The sequence below is a fragment of the Schistocerca cancellata genome, chromosome 7 (genome assembly GCF_023864275.1).
Source record: "Schistocerca cancellata isolate TAMUIC-IGC-003103 chromosome 7, iqSchCanc2.1, whole genome shotgun sequence".
In the NCBI taxonomy this organism is placed as follows: domain Eukaryota; kingdom Metazoa; phylum Arthropoda; class Insecta; order Orthoptera; family Acrididae; genus Schistocerca; species Schistocerca cancellata.
In genome coordinates this window covers 491,046,786-491,067,290 of record NC_064632.1, presented here as the reverse complement: position 1 = coordinate 491,067,290, position 20,505 = coordinate 491,046,786, and positions in this window count along the sequence as shown.

The window sequence follows — 20,505 nt, the reverse complement described above, 5'->3', positions numbered from 1 at the left end:
GGAAGATGGTGTCCTTCCTCGGTGATGCATTCCACAAGTCTTTCCTCGAAATTTTCCATCACTTTCACTACTGCTTCTTCTTGAATTGCCATAATTTCCGCACTGATTGCCTCCTTCAGATCAATTAAGTTTCGGGGCTTCTGTACGTAGACTTTTGACTTTAGGTATCCCCAAAGAAAAAAATCACAGGCTGAGAGGTCAGGTGATCTCGCGGGCCAGTGGACATCTCCAAATCGCGAGATGATGTGGTGGGGGAACATCCGCCTTAAAACACACATGGAGTCATTGGCTGTGTGGGCCGTGGCCCCGTCCTGTTGAAACCAAATTCGATCTCGATTTACATGTAACTCTCGCAGTTTCGGCACCAAAAAGCTACGTAGCATGTTAACGTAACGTTTCGAGTTCACTGTGACTGTAGCGTTGTTCTCCTCAAAAAAATAAGGACCAACAATCCCCAATCTTGAAATTCCACACCAGACTGTTACCTTAGCGCTATGAAGAGGCTTTTGGTGCAATTCTCTGGGATTATCTGCTGCCCAATACCGGCAGTTTTGTTTCTTGACATAGCCGTCTAAATGGAAATGGGCTTCATCTGACATAAGAAGCACAACATCATTATTAGAGTACAAAATGTCAAGCATTGATTCACAAAATCGTCTTCGCTGCTCAAAATCACGATCATACAGCTTTTGCGTGATCATAATTTTGTATGGGTGAAACTGTTACTCACAGCTTAAAATACGCTGCAACGAACTACGGCTGAGGCCTAAAGTTTGAGCACGACGCCTAGTGGAACGACGCGGGCTTTGCAGCACTGACGCTCTAACATCATCAATGTTCTGTGGAGTAACTGCCGTACGTGTACGCCCTGTAGATTTACCACTTTTGACAGACCCTGTTGTCCGGAATGCAGTCACCCAACGTGATATGGATCTGCGATCTGGAATGGGTCCATCACGCGCTACACCAAAACGTTGTCGAAACAATCGTTGCACAGTAATAAACGATTCATCATTTCTGAAAAACTGTTCCACAGCAAAAACACGATGCTCGACCGTCCACTGCGCCATCTCGTGGCAAACTGGGTGTAATGGCCGACTTGCAGACGGCCGGCAGTGGTCCCCCCTCCTCACCTTTCAATGGTACTACGCAGTTCAAATCCGACCATCCTTTTTGGGCCACCCAGTATAACATGACTTGCCAGGAATGCTCCATGTTCTTCTTAATATAAACAGGCAAAGAATTTCACACTACGTTTACAGTGCACATAGAAGCCTATAAACACAACGGACATACCACATCATCAATAGTCTGACACATATACAGTACAGGTCACCAATTTGTTGACGTAGATCAAAATGTCATTGAGCTCCGCCGACTATGTGAAAACCGTGAAATGGATCTGACTGAAGAAGCGGAGATATGTTCACATCATAAAAAATAAGAAGACAAAGTATTCAATGAAAATCTGGAAAGTGATTCAGTGAATTCCTTCAGCCGATTAATTATCATCCTTAAAGAATCAAAAGAAATAGAGCTACGTAAGAACTACTAACTTCGTAAACAATGTATAATCAAATAGTGATTCAGATTACAGACGAAAAATACCCTCTCCACGAAAGAGTAATATACATACACCGCGGACAATCTATAGCGTAATCTCTGCTCGCTATATGTAAAAATATCTTTGCGACTGTTTGTTATTGTATGTTTTGTGTTTTCAGCGCGTACTGTGTCGTGTAAATTGTGTGACTAATATGTGTGAGCTGCTGCTTAAATGAAACACAAGAAAGCCGTAATAAAAAAGCTTCTTCCCGATTCACCATAATACATATGTAACGATCGAGAGTTATTTAGAAAGCTTCGCGTGTTTATATACCACTGTAAAGGCAACAGAAAAGTGCAGCACCTCACACATCGAAAACATCACGCGTAAGTACTATAACACACGATAAAATGCGTTTGAGAACGGGTATCATTACCAGAATAGTGTCGTGCAAGAAATAATTGATAGAGAAACAGAACTGGTACCGAAAGAAGGTGTTTTATAAAATCATCCATCTCCTCTTTCAAACGTGGTAAGCATTTAACAAACCGTGCTCAAGATCTAATCGTTCGCGGGTGACTTCATTGGCGCGTGAATTTATGTTCATTAGGATTATTCTAAGGCACGCAACATGTGTCAAACATATGTTATGTTGCCGTCCCATGTTGAGTCACTCCGGACAGAAACTTCTAGATAATTGATTGTTCTGACTACTCCAACTGCAGCTTAGGCTGCTGAACCTCTGCAAGGCATCCGTCTGTTATGCCATAATACATTCACACATTACAAGTTACAGTAAACGCTGCCTCCATATTTATCGATCCAGAAAAGTTTCGGCGACTAGTGTTTGATTTTATAATTTAATTTTCTCAATGTCACCTGAATTTCAAGACACGATCCGTTCTGTTCAGTTGCTCTTCCAGGTACTTTGACATCACTGACAAAATATCATCAAAAAATATCAAAGTTTTTGTTTTGAAGACTCCAGTCATTCTTTTCTAATGACCTTCTAAGCCACTTTCTGTGTGTTACAGAATTGCAAGGCCAGTGGCTAGCCTTAAAATGTTTTCTTTCCGTTACTGGAACTTACTTTCCTTTCAGAATTGACCCTTGGTTTCCTTAACTACTGTCTTAAAGTAGTTACTGAATAACATCAATGAAAGACTACAAGCTGTTTTAATTTTTACTACTTCTGTTTTGTATTCGCCGTTTCTTGTAATTGCAGTTTTCTTGTACACGACGTAGACACGCTCCCATTCACAGTTTTCTGTAGCTGAGAACTGTTTCAAATTTCAAATACAGTGCTAATCAAAACAAAGTCTGTTTAGAAATCTGCAGTGTGGGTTGTCATCAGTCTATTTTCTAAGATTACTTGTTGAGTCAGTTTGTGTATCGTGTTCCTGGATAACATTTCCAGTTCGTCTTCTATCAGTAGTACAATTCTCCTCTAGACAGTATTTTTGTAACCTGGTGGAACTACGAAACTAAAATGTGTAACTACGAAACTTTTAATTTTATAAAATATTTTATTTACGAGGTGTATGCCTCAGTATGTAGTAAATGAGTGGTACTAATGAAAGGTTTGTTGTGCAAAATTGTGGACTCATTTCGTACCTGAAGTGGAAATTGCCATAGATTGACTGAAATTACAGAGTTGCTAAGCATCTCAACTATTTATTCCCAAGTATGCTGTTTCACTGATGCTGTTTCAGTACCGAAATCGTATTCAAGTAGTTTTTACTTCCTTTAGGACAAAAATTTTACAAAGTAACGATAAAGAAAACAGAAAATGAGGAACGAATTTCAGAACTCTTTGCAAACATTTAGTAGCTACTTTCAAAGAAATTACTGTGCCTTCGGTGACACATTGTGATGTGCCTTTGATAAGTGTATCAGAGAGTTCCTGATTTCTAGAAACATGTGTTCTGTAACCCACATGATTGTTATAATAGCCATTTGCCTTCACATACAGAGATACTTTCTTCTGAGCTTTTAATTGAAATGTTTTAATAGAATATTGCCATTATATAGTTTTTCTATGTTCGTTCCTATATTTGTTATGTTTCCTCTTCAGACTACTCTGGAGTACACCTCAACAACAGAGGAGTCAGCTGTGTGTGACACAGCGCAGTGCTGGAAGAGGGAGACAACTCCAACAATATTTCGTGAATACTTCGAAGATCGATTCGTCTCCCTCTTGAGTATACTGGCAGCAGAAGAATCAATTAAGTCTAGAATATTAGCACACACGCTCCTGTGTAAGTGCTATGCGGGACTTTCGCAGGCTGGAAAAGGTAATTCGCCTAGTCCAACTAACTGTATTATTCTGGCTTATCGAGGATGCAGTAGAAAATGTTTGTCTTTTACCTCTCGAAAACATTTTTTTATTGATGTGTAGAAATGCTGTTTCTTTCTCCAAAAAGGACTGACCAGCTTGTAATGATTTCACACAGGGAATGTACGTTTGATGTCGAGTAGGCTTGGAGTTTTTTGCAAACATAGAGACTATGTCTCTTCTTCTAGATGATACTACATTATACATTAATATCATCATTTGGGATACTACTTTCAACTGAGAGCAATCGACGATGGCGGGCTAAATTCTATGAAATTACAGTACGTGTATTTTATAAAGAACGTGCTGTCAGGTCAAGGATTATTTGTTATGACATGATAGTTTTATGAGACGTTAGTTGTACGCTTCGCGGTAAAGGAAGTGCTTATCAGAATATCTCTAATGCCCCAACCCAAGTATCTACTACACAAAAGTATATACTTAAAAATGGAGCAGGTAATATCCGTCGAAAACTGCTTCTTTCCGAAAGTGGCACGTACTGTCCAAGCGATGTTAAGTGGCAAATGCCTTAGAAAGCTCAGTGACCAATTACTAAATCTGAGTTTAATTTAATCTGAATTCCCGAAATGGGGAATTGAGAGTGCCCACATTAGACTAAACTCTGCATGTACTCAAGGGGCTACCACTGGGTGTCAAGATGGTAATTTCTGTGCTGCATTATTGATGGAAGGCGGTTAATATTTACGATCCAGAGACGTTAAGTTTCAGGGTAAAGGTGAAATAATTGACAATGAAGTTGATGAGTGCTGAGGCCAAACAATCAATAGTTGTCTGGCTCTGTGGGTCCTGCGATATCCCAGCTATCTCAAACTTCCCATACCTGTAGAGCGCGCGCACGCAACGAGCTGATTGGCTAACTTCAATGCTCAATAACTCCGAAAAGGCGCAATGTATCGAATTTTTTTCTTAACAGTTATTTTCTGGAACATATTCTCCTCCAACACACCTACAAGCTTTTCAGACTGTTTTTGACCTCCCTGTATATTAACGTCTTACAAATGTGATTCGCATTGTCAGTATGTAATTAAACACTCTAACTTACTCGTTTCTTTTCTTTGCAGCATTCGTGCGCCAAATATATTATGGTCTGTGCATCGATGAAAGTGTTGCCGTGAGGGAAAATGCAGCCAGAAAACTGGATGCGTTTGCAAAAGTGGTGGATTTAAGCCACTTTGAAGTCGATATTATACCCCTGTTTCATATGCTGCAGAAGGACGAAGAGGTATGGCGGTTTTTCATGTCTGTTTAGAATTGATTGGTTTTGTTTAGAAACACTGAATATTTACTTTCTCTCAATTAAGAGTAAATCATATTCTGTATTGATTAGAGATAATGACAGAATTAGAGCCATTTCGATAAAAAGTATTTCTTTCAACTGTCTTTATGATTTATAATTATTAACCTCATTATAGTCTGTTATTTCAATACTCTAATCAATAACGCACTAGATGTTGTCATAACTCAGAAGAGGTATCTTGATCCGAGGTATTTATCAAATCTTATGTTTGTTTCTTTAGGTAATAATACGTCTGGGAGCTGCTGAATCGTTAGTGAATATTTTGATGTACCAGCGCGTTTCTGACGAACTCTGCAAGGAGCTGCTTTCAGAGTTGCAGAAGTATATTAATGATCCGTCTTCGAGTGTTCGTTACCTGATCGTCATCAAAATTGTCGAGGTATGTACGTCAAGAAAATATGTTACACTGTTGGATTTGTCCATACTGTCTCTAAATATTAGATTGTAATGCGAAATTCGTTGTAAAATCCTAGGTGATGTGCTGGAATATTATGATTGTCGATGAGAAACACCCAACACTTATATTCTACTACAAGAAAATCAGTTTCTTAGTATATTATTCCTGAGGTCTAATAATTACACTGAAGTGTAGTAGGAGTTCTGTAATAGACGAGGGCAAAAGACATTATGAGTAGAAAAACATTTTCCTTCTGTATATATCATCATTTAGTATACATTTCGTAGCTTACCATCTTACTGTACATGAAGGTTTTGGGAAGGAGATGAATACGTAATTGAAGTTTCTGAAATCGATATAACTTATACGATTTTTTTAATCTTTTACAGGTTTTAAGAGGTCTACACGAAGGCACGTTGAAGTCAGATCTTATCCAAATACAACATGATTTACTGAAGACTCTGACATAGGAAGATGGAAGCAGCAACACATCAGTACCAGTTTTTTTAAGTGTGATCATTACAAAATAATTGAAGATTTTTTGAAGGACTCTGAAAATAAGAACGGGTAGATGCAGGCCATCAATTACGAGCAATTTATGTCTTATTTTTCTCGAAATTCTTGAAGATTTGTTGTAGGACTCTTGCGGTATAAAGAGGGACAGCTGAAGCACATCATCTGCAAGTGTTTTAAGTGTGGTGTTCGCAAATACTAGAGTTGCTGAAGGGCTGTGGGAATAAGAGCCGGGCAGCTGCGCCATATCGATTGCGAGGCTTCTGCAGTGATCTTGAAATGGAAGACATACTCGTGCTATATACAGTAGTACTTTTGGTGGACCAAAATTAAATTATTAGTGTGACGAATGTGTCTGGTCTTCTAAATCTGAAGCAATAAAGTACAGTGTTACTGTTTGTTTCATTTTGTATTTTATTCTTACTTCTATTTTCATAAAATGAAACATGTTAAACTGATTTTACACCAGTTTTGTACAGAGCAATAGCTGAACACAAAGTATCAGGAGTATAAGCCGAAAGTTATTCTGTAATCCAATGAGTTAATAGATTGATGTACTACACATCAATGCATACAGATAATGCATCATGAATGCCATCTACACCTATTGTATGTCCCAAAATTCTGTCCTCTCTCCCTCAGTATCAGTTAATCGCACTTACAATTATACTTAGCCCCCACAGCCCCCTCAGTCTATACACATATACACACACACACGCACACACACACACACACACACACACACACACACACACACACACACACACACTTACATCACACAGTATGTGTAAAGAGTTTTCTTATGGAATCGGTTTCTTGCCCAACTACTACTGCAAAATATAAGACAATAAAACCAGTGCATGCATGATGATGGGTGAATGAAGGGGGGGGGGGGGCAGGGGGCAATTACAGTTGATCCGAGTTGATTACATCTACCTCCCTTCATGTAAAGAAATCTGTTGCTAATTTCCCGTGTTGTAATGGAGAAAGGGATGCAGTAAGATGCGTCTTCTTTATAATTCAATGATTTGTAGCAAATGGGAAACAATATAAGCAACTGCCATATCGTAATTCTGAGTTCTGCACATAAACACAATAAACCTCTAAGAGGTTAATGTGGGTTCACAAGGCCCGTAAAGAACTTTAATAACGGCATGGAAGTGTACATGACTAACAAAAGATTTTGTTCCTTTAGTGTCACGTTTTCATTTTATTTTATTACCATGAAAGAACTAAATGTCTACCTTGAAGATGCCAGGGTATTAAAGAAGGTACCTGACTTTGGTAAAACAAAGATTCAGGAATATGTTTGAAGAGTAAAATAAAGGTTCGGTAATCTGGTTTCAACACTGCGAGAGTTATTCAGGTGTTGACGTTGATAATGACAAACTAGTGATATTGCAGAAGTTAAGGAGAATGCGATAGAACCATTGGGACCCAGAAAATTTGTGGGTGCTAAAATATTAGGCAAATTAGAAACCTACCACGTCACAAGGGGAACTTTAACTGAGGCTTAATGATTTCACTGAAAATTCACACTATAGTGGGCCACAGAAAAACTCCCTGCTTTAACAGGACAATTTACCTACCACATTAAACTCCAGCATCTATATTTTTATCTGTAGAGCTGCATCGTATTAAGCAGACATCAGTCCGGAAAAGTGGTTCTATCAGACCCAAGCAGTCTTAATTGAAAAATATTGCAAAGAGCCGAGAAATGATCGGTTTGAATAACTCGGGGGCGTTCTGCCGCTTAACTGAAAAGCAATTAACGAAAGGACACTAGTTACGTCCGATCGTTCATGTTCGAACTGTCCGCCGCCAGTCTCGTCTATTTCGCAGGTAGCATGCGAAAAAACCAGCATAAATGTTTAAAAGACAAGGTAACGGCTTGACTCAACAACGGGACCGACACAACACAATTTAATTATCCTTCTTCACGCATAGATTGATATACACTTACATTTGTTCAGCTCGAACTCCAATCACAAAAAAAAGTTAAGTACAAGCAGAAGATAAAAGAGCATCACGTTTTCCATTTTAGTCAGTGCCTTTACATTCACCATGTTTACAACTTCTGGAAGTTTCGGAACGTTAAATGTAATCTTTGAACATATTGAAAAGTCATAGTACCTCTTGTAATTAAATTATCAGAACAAAAATTTAGAACAAAAAATAATGAAACATTTTATCGCTACCCGTGATTGCTTGTCAACTTCGTACGCCAGAAGCATTCAACAGCAATTGCGGGTGGACGCTGTCTCTCAGCAAATTATTTTCATGTTCCCTTTAGGAAAGAAAGACAGAACGTAAGATCAGAATTAGAAAACGAATTATTTACTGGATGAATTGTTAAGGAAACTTTACAAATATACACTCCTGGAAATTGAAATAAGAACACCGTGAATTCATTGTCCCAGGAAGGGAAAACTTTATTGACACATTCCTGGGGGTCAGATACATCACATGATCACACTGACAGAACCACAGGCACATAGACACAGGCAACAGAGCATGCACAATGTCGGCACTAGTACAGTGTATATCCACCTTTCGCAGCAATGCAGGCTGCTATTCTCCCATGGAGACGATCGTAGAGATGCTGGATGTAGTCCTGTGGAACGGCTTGCCATGCCATTTCCACCTGGCGCCTCAGTTGGACCAGCGTTCGTGCTGGACGTCCAGACCGCGTGAGACGACGCTTCATCCAGTCCCAAACATGCTCAATGGGGGACAGATCCGGAGATCTTGCTGGCCAGGGTAGTTGACTTACACCTTCTAGAGCACGTTGGGTGGTACGGGATACATGCGGACGTGCATTGTCCTGTTGCAACAGCAAGTTCCCTTGCCAGCCTAGGAATGGTAGAACGATGGGTTTGATGACGGTTTGGATGTACCGTGCACTATTCAGTGTCCCCTCGACGATCACCAGTGGTGTACGGCCAGTGTAGGAGATCGCTCCCCACACCATGATGCTGGGTGTTGGCCCTGTGTGCCTCGGTCGTATGCAGTCCTGATTGTGGCGCTCACCTGCACGGCGCCAAACACGCATACGACCATCATTGGCACCAAGGCAGAAGCGACTCTCATCGCTGAAGACGACACGTCTCCATTCGTCCCTCCATTCACGCCTGTCGCGACACCACTGGAGGCGGGCTGCACGATGTTGGGGCGTGAGCGGAAGACGGCCTAACGGTGTGCGGGACCGTAGCCCAGCTTCATGGAGACGGTTGCGAATGGTCCTCGCCGATACCCCAGGAGCAACAGTGTCCCTAATTTGCTGGGAAGTGGCGGTGCGGTCCCCTACGGCACTGCGTAGGATCCTACGGTCTTGGCGTGCATCCGTGCGTCGCTGCGGTCCGGTCCCAGGTCGACGGGCACGTGCACCTTCCGCCGACCACTGGCGACAACATCGATGTACTGTGGAGACCTCACGCCCCACGTGTTGAGCAATTCGGCGGTACGTCCACCCGGCCTCCCGCATGCCCACTATACGCCCTCGCTCAAAGTCCGTCAACTGCACATACGGTTCACGTCCACGCTGTCGCGGCATGCTACCAGTGTTAAAGACTGCGATGGAGCTCCGTATGCCACGGTAAACTGGCTGACACTGACGGCGGCGGTCCACAAATGCTGCGCAGCTAGCGCCATTCGACGGCCAACACCGTGGTTCCTGATGTGTCCGCTGTGCCGTGCGTGTGATCATTGCTTGTACAGCCCTCTCGCAGTGTCCGGAGCAAGTATGGTGGGTCTGACACACCGGTGTCAATGTGTTCTTTTTTCCATTTCCAGGAGTGTAGTAATTTCTTGCAACGTTCTCAGGGTAACTGTTTCATTGATAAGTATCAGCTCCGGATCTACGATAATTCCGAACCAGGGTAAAAACTTGATAGTGGCGCCCCCCCCCCCCCCACCCCGCAAATTGTTTTAGATATGAAGGCAATATCTGAAACAAAATATCAACTTGTAAAAAATATGTTCATTTTGTGGCGCACATCTTTCTGAAGAGTTCGATATACAAAACATATATGTTGAAGAAATGTAAAACATGTTATTTGGTCTTAAATGTGTCAAAGTGCAAGCAGAAGATAAGTGCTACACACAGCATTCTTCTATTGAACGTCACTTTTTCACCCCTAGGATTTCTAATGTGTACATTTAGTAATGGAAGTCACCAAATCTATATTCAAGGCAGTGAAAATTGAAATGTCCTGTAGTGCCTCCCTTGCTCTCAGTCGTCCGGTTTGACATCCTACGCTCTCCCCTAAAAAAAAAAGCTCACAGTTAATAATGGGTGGGTTTGTTTCTGAAAATTTTTTCAGAAAATATGCACTCGTCATTGCCTATTAGCTAATAATTTTTCTTTTGTGTGACATAAAATTAACTATTGGAAACATAAAGCCAATAAAGATAGGAGACAAGCAATTTATTCTCTCTAGTCTTGCTACAGCGATACATGGGGTAATTTCTTTCTGCGAAACAATCTAGTACCTCATCAAAGAACGTCAATCGTATGACTACAGGAAAAATCAAAATTTCGTTGTCTATTACTGAAAAAGCTGTTAGTGCAAATAGAATCCAAGATTTGATTACGTCAATTTTGTCACTGTTTGCTAGAAAAAAGGAAATACATCTTTCTAATATTGCAGCAACTGTAGGACATGCCAAATAAGCGGGAACGTTTTAACACCAACGTTCTATTTTAGTACCACAGTTACATAAATAACACGACACAATATAATCCACGAAATACCAATATCAAATATCTATTAGACCTACTGAAAACAAAATGTTTTGTTTGGAAATAGTTCCACATTTCATTCATATGCTCCAGTTTCTGTGTTAAAGGCATGTGATATACACTTTTTCACTGCTAATCGGAATGCTAAGCGGTGCACATCTTTTGTTGTCAGACCATAAAATCTTGTTTCCATATCCATGATATGGTTAACCAGTTCCCCCTCTTGGCATTGAGTGAAAACAGGACATTCTTATCTTGCACAACAGATGTAGTTTTTCCTGTTACTCTTCCTTTTAGTGCCATTCTACGGACATTTAAATTCCCACTTTTTTTTTACAGGCATTCCGTATTGAACTGCCTTAATGGCGTTGTTCACGAGTTGTCCGCTGCATGGCAGCACTAACTGTGAAGACAGAGAGCGTAACCATTATGCTCCAAAGGATCGTTTTGCCCCGGTCTACCCTACATGCCTTTGTTTTAATTAAATTTATTACATCCTGATATAAGAACGTAGGCTTCCGTGGCTGGTGTCATAGTGATTAAAATTCTTCTGGGTATTATGCCGTGTCACTGCTAAAAGGCCCTCGTAAAGGACTCAAGAATTGATCCTGACACAGCCAAGAGACTAATCACCAAGGTGCATGTTCCTCCTAGAATCTAAGGAGTACCTAAGCTCAATAACAAGGGTTGTCCGCCGAGGCCCAAAGTGAACGGAATAGATTCATCTACGTATTATGTTGCGAAACATCCGGCACCTAAGCTACGCCGTCTTGTGGGACAAACAGACTCCTACGTGAAGGACTCTTCCCACTTCATACAACTGATTAGGGAACAGCGAGTAAAGGCATCAAACAATGTGGTCAGTTTTGACATCAAGACCCTCTTCAGTAACGTACCTATTGAGGAGACTATGCGCATTCTACAGGATCGGATCCCACCACATTTCTGCGATCTGGTGCGCTTATGCCTGTCATCTATGTACTTCACCTGGGGGGGAAAATATTATGAACAGTTAGATGGAGTGGCAATGGGTTCCCCGCTCTCCCCTGTAGCTGCGGGCATCTTCATGGAAGCCTTTGAGCAAACGGCCCTAGCTTCTGCTCCGTTACATCCCAGTATTTGGCTTCGATATGTGGACGACACTTTCGTTATCTGGCCTCACGGTGAAGCAGAATTGGGAAACTTTCTCCAGCACTTAAATAGCCTACACAAAAATATTAAGTTCACACAAGAGCCAGAAAACAATGGTACCTTACCATTTCTGGATGTGGAAGTATACAGAGCTGCCGAAGGTAAACCGGGACACAAAGTGTACCGGAAACCAACGTACACTAATCGGTACCTGCACGCGGAGAGCCACCACCAACCAGCTCAAAAGTGTTCTGTTGTGCATACGCTAAATGCCCGAGCCTACCTGATAAGCGATGAAAATAACATCAAAGAAGGTTTAAAGGAGCTACAACACACGTTCTATGCAAACGGCTATGATGACTACATCATAGGAAATGTAGCTAAAGCCAAGAGAGCAGAACTAGAGAAGCTTCCGCTGGTACACTTACCATACGTAAAAAGCGTCAGTGAACGGCTAGGCAACGTCCTCCACCGACGAGGTTTCAAACCGGCTTTTCGAAGCAGTCACAGGATCTACGAAATGATAGGTTCCAACAAGGATGTAGTCAATAATCTTAACACTGCAGGTGTTTACGAACTACGGTGTGAGTGCGGAGCTGCCTACATAAGAGAAACTGGGTGACCTGTCAGCTTACGAGTAGCAGAACACGAACGCTATGTACGATTGATTGCAACAACATAATAAATCGGCGATAGCGGAACACCACCGTGACTGTGGACAGCCTAACAGGTTCCAAGAAGCCCGAGTACTGGCGAAAGAATCGTGGATGCGAGAACGCAAAATACGGAAGGCGATCGAAATTGTTAAGAAGCCTGACAACATCAACAGAGAAGATGGCTACAAACTCCCGGCGTCCTGGCAGCCGGCCATCCCAGTCCAACGGGCAGCGAGCGGCCGCGGGGCAGAAGCTACACGGGACACGGACGTATCCGCACAAACAGCTGTAGAGCAACTGTCAGTCCACTTCCGCGCACACCAGGAGGAAAACTTGCCGACCAGAAGCCGAACGCTGATTGGTGGACAGCTACCAATCGTTGACGACATGGACATCCACGAATAGCCTCTTTCCTTACAACACTCCTTACGTCGTTGCTAACCAATCATATTAGAGTACCAATTAAAAGCTTTAGAACAGTGACGTCAGACATCGATAGTCTGTAATAATTAGAAGCTCTTATCCCCATGCAAAACCAGTCGTGCCCTGAGGAAGGCCGTTGCAGTTCGGCCGAAACGTCGGATTTAGTATATTATTGTTGGTAGTTTATTAGCAATGACGCGGCATAATACCCAGAAGAATTTTAATCTCCATTACTCTCTACCACTGACTTTCGAATGATAGTGGCCGCTTGGAAGGTTGATCGTTGCGATCCTTTCTCGCAAAAATTCCATGCCCAATATGCAATTGGCTGGTAACCCATTAACCACAAATAACGTGCAATTAATGTCTCCATCCCCAAATCTAACTTCAATCTGCACTAGCGTATCTACCCTCTGGCGCCTGGCACCAATAGCGCCTGACACCATACAATTCTGTCCTGGTGGAGCAGGTCTTGTTCTTTATTATCTGTGGATGATTTCTTACAATACTGGACACGCCATGTTTACATAAAGCTTACATATACATAGTGAAATGCAGTGATACACACCAATTAATGTGTGATTGCATTTCTGACTCTTACACATGTCTGTTAGTTACAGAAAGATAATGCGTATATATGTTATAGAATTTTCACAAAAAATTCCATTAAGAGCACATTATAAAAGGCACCATTGATAATATATTTCGTTTTTCTGTAATTCCTTGGTCTTCAGTGAGCATTGCCAGGAAAACAGAGGAAACGTAGAGGACAGCAGCGTTGGCGTTTTGACATGAAATGTTATTTTGTACATCTTATCTATTGGAAGTGATTCTATACACAGTTTTAAATTCGTTCCTGTTTCCCTTTGCAACATATACTGACACACACCTTTATATTTTATTTCAAGATATTTTTAACACTGTAGATGCAAATACTGATCACATGGCTTTTTATTTTTCTTTTAAAAAGAGACATACTTCCTTTCATCTTTATACACTGCAGCAAACTATTGTACGAGTACAGTATGTGTCCAGCATTTACATGTTCTTCGTCTGTTAATTTTATCTTATTTCTTTCTGTATGATATTCATTTTTTCTTCTTGTATTATGTTCATGATATTCATCGTTTTTCAATACAGTCCTTTTAGTTATTAAGCTACTGATAAAATTTTTATGCTTTATTTATTCTTTGTGCATTTGCACATTTGCAGCATATCTCCAAACCAGAGTGCTGTACCACATGAGATGTGCAAATGGACTAGTCCATAGTACATTGTTTTTAGAGTGTGTCTGTTTACTGACTTTGATATTTTTCTCATTAGAAAAATGCTTCAAACTATTTTTCTGCAAATGTTATTTATGTAATTCTCCCATGTCACATACCTCTCCGCCGTTACACCTATAAATTTGTAGCTCTCTGTCTCCTTTAGTTCTAGGTCTCCAAACCTGATAGTAACGTTGTTCAAAGTCTGTTTTTTGTTTGGATTTGTCTGCATACATGTTATTTCGTTTCATTTATGAAGGGATTATTTTCCCGGAAATAGTTCTTTCCACTTTTCATATTTAGCGAAGCATTCTCTTGCAGGTCATCTGTTGTAGAACTAGTAACAACAAAAGAAGTGTCACTTGCGTACATGACTATATTGTCAGATATTTTTTTGGTCATATCATTGATAGGTAGAATGAAATGTAGTGGAACATGGATAGATCCTTGAGGAACAGCATGTTTCACAGTTCCAGAAATTGAAAATACATTTTTAATATCTTTTTAGGTTTTTGCTTTATTTCTGCACACTGATTTCTATTTTCTAAAATCGATTTAATGGTGTCTACTGCTTCCCCCCTTATGTCATAACAATGAAGCTTTTCTAGTAGGATGTCGTGGCATACACAATCAGATGCTTCAGATAGGTCCAGGAACATACCGCAGGCTTTCTTCTGTTAATCAAGTCCTTTCGTTACAAGTGTTATGAATTCAGCTATTGCTGGTTTAGTAGATTTCCTCTTTCTGAACTCATATTGTTCATCGTTTAAAATATTGCATGTTTGTAAAAAATGTAATATTCTGTCTTTTATCATGGTTTCTACTATTTTAGAGACTACAGATGTAAGAATTATGGGCCTGTAGTTGCTGGGGTCTTTTTGCAGCCTTTTCTATGTGTAGGGATTATTTTACTCTTTTTCAGGCTCATTGAAACATTCTTTGTTCTGTAGTTAAGTTTATCAGACAGGCTAATGGCTTTACTATGCACTGTAAACAGAATTTTATTAGTTTAATGGATATACCATCATGTTCCTCTGTGTTTTTTGTTTTTAGACTATTTATTATTTTTGGAATTTGTGATTCATTAGTTGGGGTCATAAGCCTTTAGTTTTAAATGGGATGTTTATTGTATTTATTTTGGAAGTATAATTTTGATTTATTTGTACAAAACTTCAATATAATGTTTGTTTAAAGTATTGTTGACATATTGTGCATCCCTGTACTCCTTTCCATTTACCTCAAGTGTTATATTATCAGTGCTTTTACATCTACACATCCTCTCTTCATTTATGAGAGATCATATGGTCTTAGCGTTATACGTTGAGGTTGCTATCTCTTTTTTAGATTAAGTCGATTTAGTTTCTTTTATCAGTTTTCCCTACATGCACCCCTATTTTCTTGGGTTGGCCTTAGCCTACAGTTTTCATACATACTTTTCACCTTTTCCCCTCTTCCTTTTTACATCTACTGTGACCAAGTTTCTGTTATACTTCTCATTTATTTTCCTACATACTAATGGACATGCAATGGCCTAATGTACTGCAGAATGATTCCCATACTGTATCTTTGTTTTCTGTTAAATACACTTCACTAAAGTCTTCGGTTTCCAATACCCTTTGTAGCCTTTCTATGTTTGTTTGCTTAGATTGTCTAAACTCTTTAAATAATTTTTATGGCCTTCCTTCGTTGCCTGCTACTTCAACTAATACCCCATATGGGTCTGAAATGCTTATGTATACAACCTCTACTGGCTGCCTGCTCCACGAGATATTAGTGACTACTTGATCTATTAATGTTCCTGTATTTTTACAGCGTCTTGTAGGACTTTCTACTGCTAAATTAGGTCTATAAGTTTTAATCAGATGTTCAGAACTACTTGTATAACAATTGTCTTTAAGTGTGTTAATATTTAGATCGCCTGCTACAATTACGTAAGAGAATTCCCTGCTGGCCTAATCTAACAGGAATTTAGACTCTTTCTGAAATCCATTTATCTGACTGTTTGGTGATCTGTAGAGCCCTATTATCACATACTTTTCCCCATTACATGTTGTCTGTATTGCTGCAGCTTCAAACAGCATTTCTGTACGGTGTCTACTGGTCATGGAATGATACTCTTTATTTTTCTGTGTGCTTAGACGACCACTCCTCCACCCTTATGTTCAGAACTGCAGAAAGTAGCAACTTTTTTATATTCCTGTATATTGTAAACATTAATTTCATTTCCCTTTAGCCCATGTTCTAACATATAAATATATGTGGTAACTCTGCAGCTGGTAGTACCTCTATCTGTTCTAATTTACTGGATGCGTGCTATACATTCTGCTGCAAGATCCTTATAGTAGAAATATTTGTGTTAATGTTTTGATTTTCTATGGCACCTTTCTTTTTACCTGCTGGTACAAAAAATCCTGCTCCTTGATATGTTTTTGCTTCTTTGTTCTTTCTTGTCTGCCGTATCTTGCCTGTGAGATCTGTGCCACGGCTTTTTCTTCTGCAGGTGATGACAGCTTCGCCTGCTGGTGACGACACCCCTTCATCTGATGTTGTTGACACTGCTTCTTCTTCTGCTAGTCATGACAATACTTAACTTTCACTTATTAGTAATTCTTGAAGAAAACTCTCAGTAAGAACGTTCATGGTTGTTCCTAGGTCAGTCATGACAATGACAGAAATTCCTCCCCGAACTAAATTGACTGTGGCCCGAACTAGGTCTTGTACGGGTTCCTCACAGGACTCGGAGTCGTCACAGAGGCCTTCCCTAATGTCTGCGCCACCATTATATCGCCACATATGTACTTTCTTTGTGGTAGTGAAGGCCCATTCCCGTCCCATGATTGTCATCAGGGAGAATAGAGAACATCTACATCTACACCTACACCTACATCTACGTCTTCGTGATTACTCTGCTATTCACAATAAAGTGACTGGCAGTGGATTCAATGAACCACCTTCAAGCTGTCTCTCTACAGTTCCACTCTCGATCGGTGCGCGGGGAAAACGAGCACCTAAATTTTTCTGTGCGAGCCCTGATTTCTCTTATTTTATCTTGATGATCATATCTCCCTATGTAGATGGGTGCCAACAGAATGTTTTCGCTATCGGAGGAGAAGATCCCGTCGCAACGAAAAACGCCTTTGTTTTAATGATTGCCACTCCAATTCACGTATCATGTCTGTGGCACTATCTCCTCTATTTTGAGATTATACAAAAGGAGCTGCCCTTCATTGTTCTTTTTCGATGTCATCCGTTAGTCCCACAAGATGCAGATACCACACCGCACAGCAGTACTCCAGAACTAGTTTCCAGGAGAGCTTCTGTGAAGTATGGAAGGTAGGAGACAAGGTACTAGCAGAAGTAAAGCTGTGAGGACGGGGCGCGAGCCGTGCTTGGTTAGCTCAGATGGTAGAGCACTTCCCTGCGAAAGGCAAAGGTCCCCAGTTCGAGTCTAGGTCCGGCACACAGTTTTAATCTGCCACGAAGTTTCATATCAGCGCACACTCCGCTGCAGAGTGAAATTCTCATAATGCGAGCGTTCTTTGTTTGGGGGCAGAAGACTGAAGACGCTGAAGCTGAAGCTGGAGTGCCTGCAGGCGAGCCACTAGGCGGTCATCAGGAGTTCCGCGACGCGATTCGTAGGAGGACGACGACCCCGTCTCCAACTGATGCTGCCATCGGAGGAGGCGGTTCCACTGTCGCTTTGCAGACTCCATCCAGAATTACGAGCTACATCAGCTCGTAATTTCAAGGGTGCGTGAATACTAGCATCGGAGGATGCCTTCCACAGTCGAAGGCGAAACGTAAGGGGAGAGTCTTATGTATGGACCATGGCGTCTCAACCCGGAAGTGTTGAGTGATTTCTTCCAAAACATTAATTGAGGAATGACTTCAGAGCAGGCACGGAGCATCTGTCCTCATCTTCCTGAAATCAGCGCCGTGCTTTCACTTGATTAATTCTGTAATCGCTGTGGTTTGTTGTAAATTTTAGCTTCTTTCAGTATTACTTCAGCAGTAAAATTAATAACAACTTTTACTTGTCATTTCATTTTTATTTATATGGAATCAGCTTTTTCCATGAAGTCAAGTCATCGTCCACGGATTTTGTTTAGTCCATTGGGTAGAAAGCTCTGGCTGATCTGGAGTTGTATTAACACGTAAATTTTCACTTCGCTGTGTGTCCACTATGGTTGAAAGTACGAACGAGAAGGGTGAAAGCTGCAGAGAATGAATAATCGTTTAAATAAATTTTACCATTAGAAGTTTTCAAATCGGACGAAAAGTGTAAAATAATTTATCCTAGTATCGTACAGATTCCTAAGACAGTACGGATAGTCCTGAAAATTTAATAGCTATGAAATACTTGTAAAATTTGTAACGAAAACCGTAGGGCATATGCAACAGAAAGTAACTGATGCACGAGTAGTTGACCTCCTAACTGTTATCTATAGAATGTTTTTTGTCGTCTCGTTGTCGCTGTAGGCTTGTAGCACTGTAAGCAAGGAGAGGATGTTGTTTGGTGGCTGGTATCCTCTTTCTACTATACAAACTGGACGCATGTACTAAGAGGGTTCTTTATTCGTAAGAACAAGAATATACTTATCTTCAGCTAGTCCAGGTGTCGTGGTACAAGGTCCTCCGTACTAATCCATATTTGCCTCACTACTGGTGAAGTACGCTACACTGGACACTAGGTGCTCCTGAGCTGGACTACAGACTGTTACTGAGTCTCTGACAGACTGCGACTCACTGGCTGAAACTGCGACTGATTGGGCCCTCTGGTCTGCGGCGGCGATCTAAACTCTGGCTGTCGAAAGGGCGTTGGCGGTACGTTTCTTGCGAGTTTGCGTTTGCCCTCTCTGCTGATGCGCTAGCTTGCTCCGGTGCCTACTATTTATCTTCTTGCAGCCCTTATTCGACTGGAGTGTTGGCGATATCTTATGCCAGCCCAGAACATGTCCCATGATTTTCGTTATAAATCTTACGTTGTCATAATTTTTAAAAATTCATGCGCACACAAATTTTCGGGAGTGTATCTGTATCGTTAGGTATCTACATGACGCTAGCAGAAATTATTTTGTAATTTTTAGGCCAATTCAGAAACGTGTTACGTTAAAAAATTATTTTTATTCCAGTAATTATTTTCTGTTTTTTAGTCTTGTCTTTGTGAAATTTCGCAGTGCGTTTTAAACATTTTTTTATCGGCGGCTTCGTCGTTATACACGCAAGTCACATATGTTGCGCACATCTTCTCCTCCCCCTCTTCTGTTGATCCGTTCTTCCCACTTACCTCTGCTTATGCATGCACGTCTGCTTGCATATCGCTTGTAACAAATTACTAATACTTCATATGTACGCCTTGGGAGAGTTATAGGATCAGCACTTCTCGTAATACGTAAAGTGTTATCAAAGTTTCCGTTTGAGGGCGTTCCCACAGTGTATATGCAAAACAGCGCGACTCCGATGTGCGTGTATAAGAATGGACATGGAGGCAACAGATTAGTGTGCATTCGAGTATTTCCATCGCGAGAGCAGTAACTGCAAAACGTGGACTATACCGACATTATTGCCAAATGCGTCCGAAAGAGGACCATCGTGCCTTTATCCCTTTCTTGACTGCAGAAGGACGCACACCGTCAGGCATCCATCGGTGAATAAAGAACATATAAGGAGCAGCATGTCTGCCGAAAACACTTTTGTGGAAAGGTGCATCAAGGGACGCTGCTGCTTCATCAGAGGGCACGTCCCCATGTCGCAAATGTCGTAACGTAGAAGTTACACCTACCCAAGTGAGAGACACTCGAGTATCCGCCCTATAGTCTTGTTCTTTCCCTGTGCGATTATCACGCCTTCGGGACCTTAAAAAAGTGCCTTGAAGGGTCAGGGATTCATGTCGGGCGAGAACTTACGGACTTCTTCAGGCAGCAGGACCCGATGTTTTACCAAACGGTTATCTTCAACTTAGTGCGTCGAGGGATGTTGTCTCAGTGCTTACGGTGGTTTTTAATGATAATCACAGCGATTCTGGCCTGTACGGCCTTTGAACAGATACTTTTTTGATTTTCCGTTATATATAAATGGCCTAGTAGACAACATTGAAAGTTTCATGAGGCTTCTCGCCGATAATTCTGTTGTTTACAGAGATGTCGCAACACTAAAGAAAGTCTAGCGGAATGCAGGAAG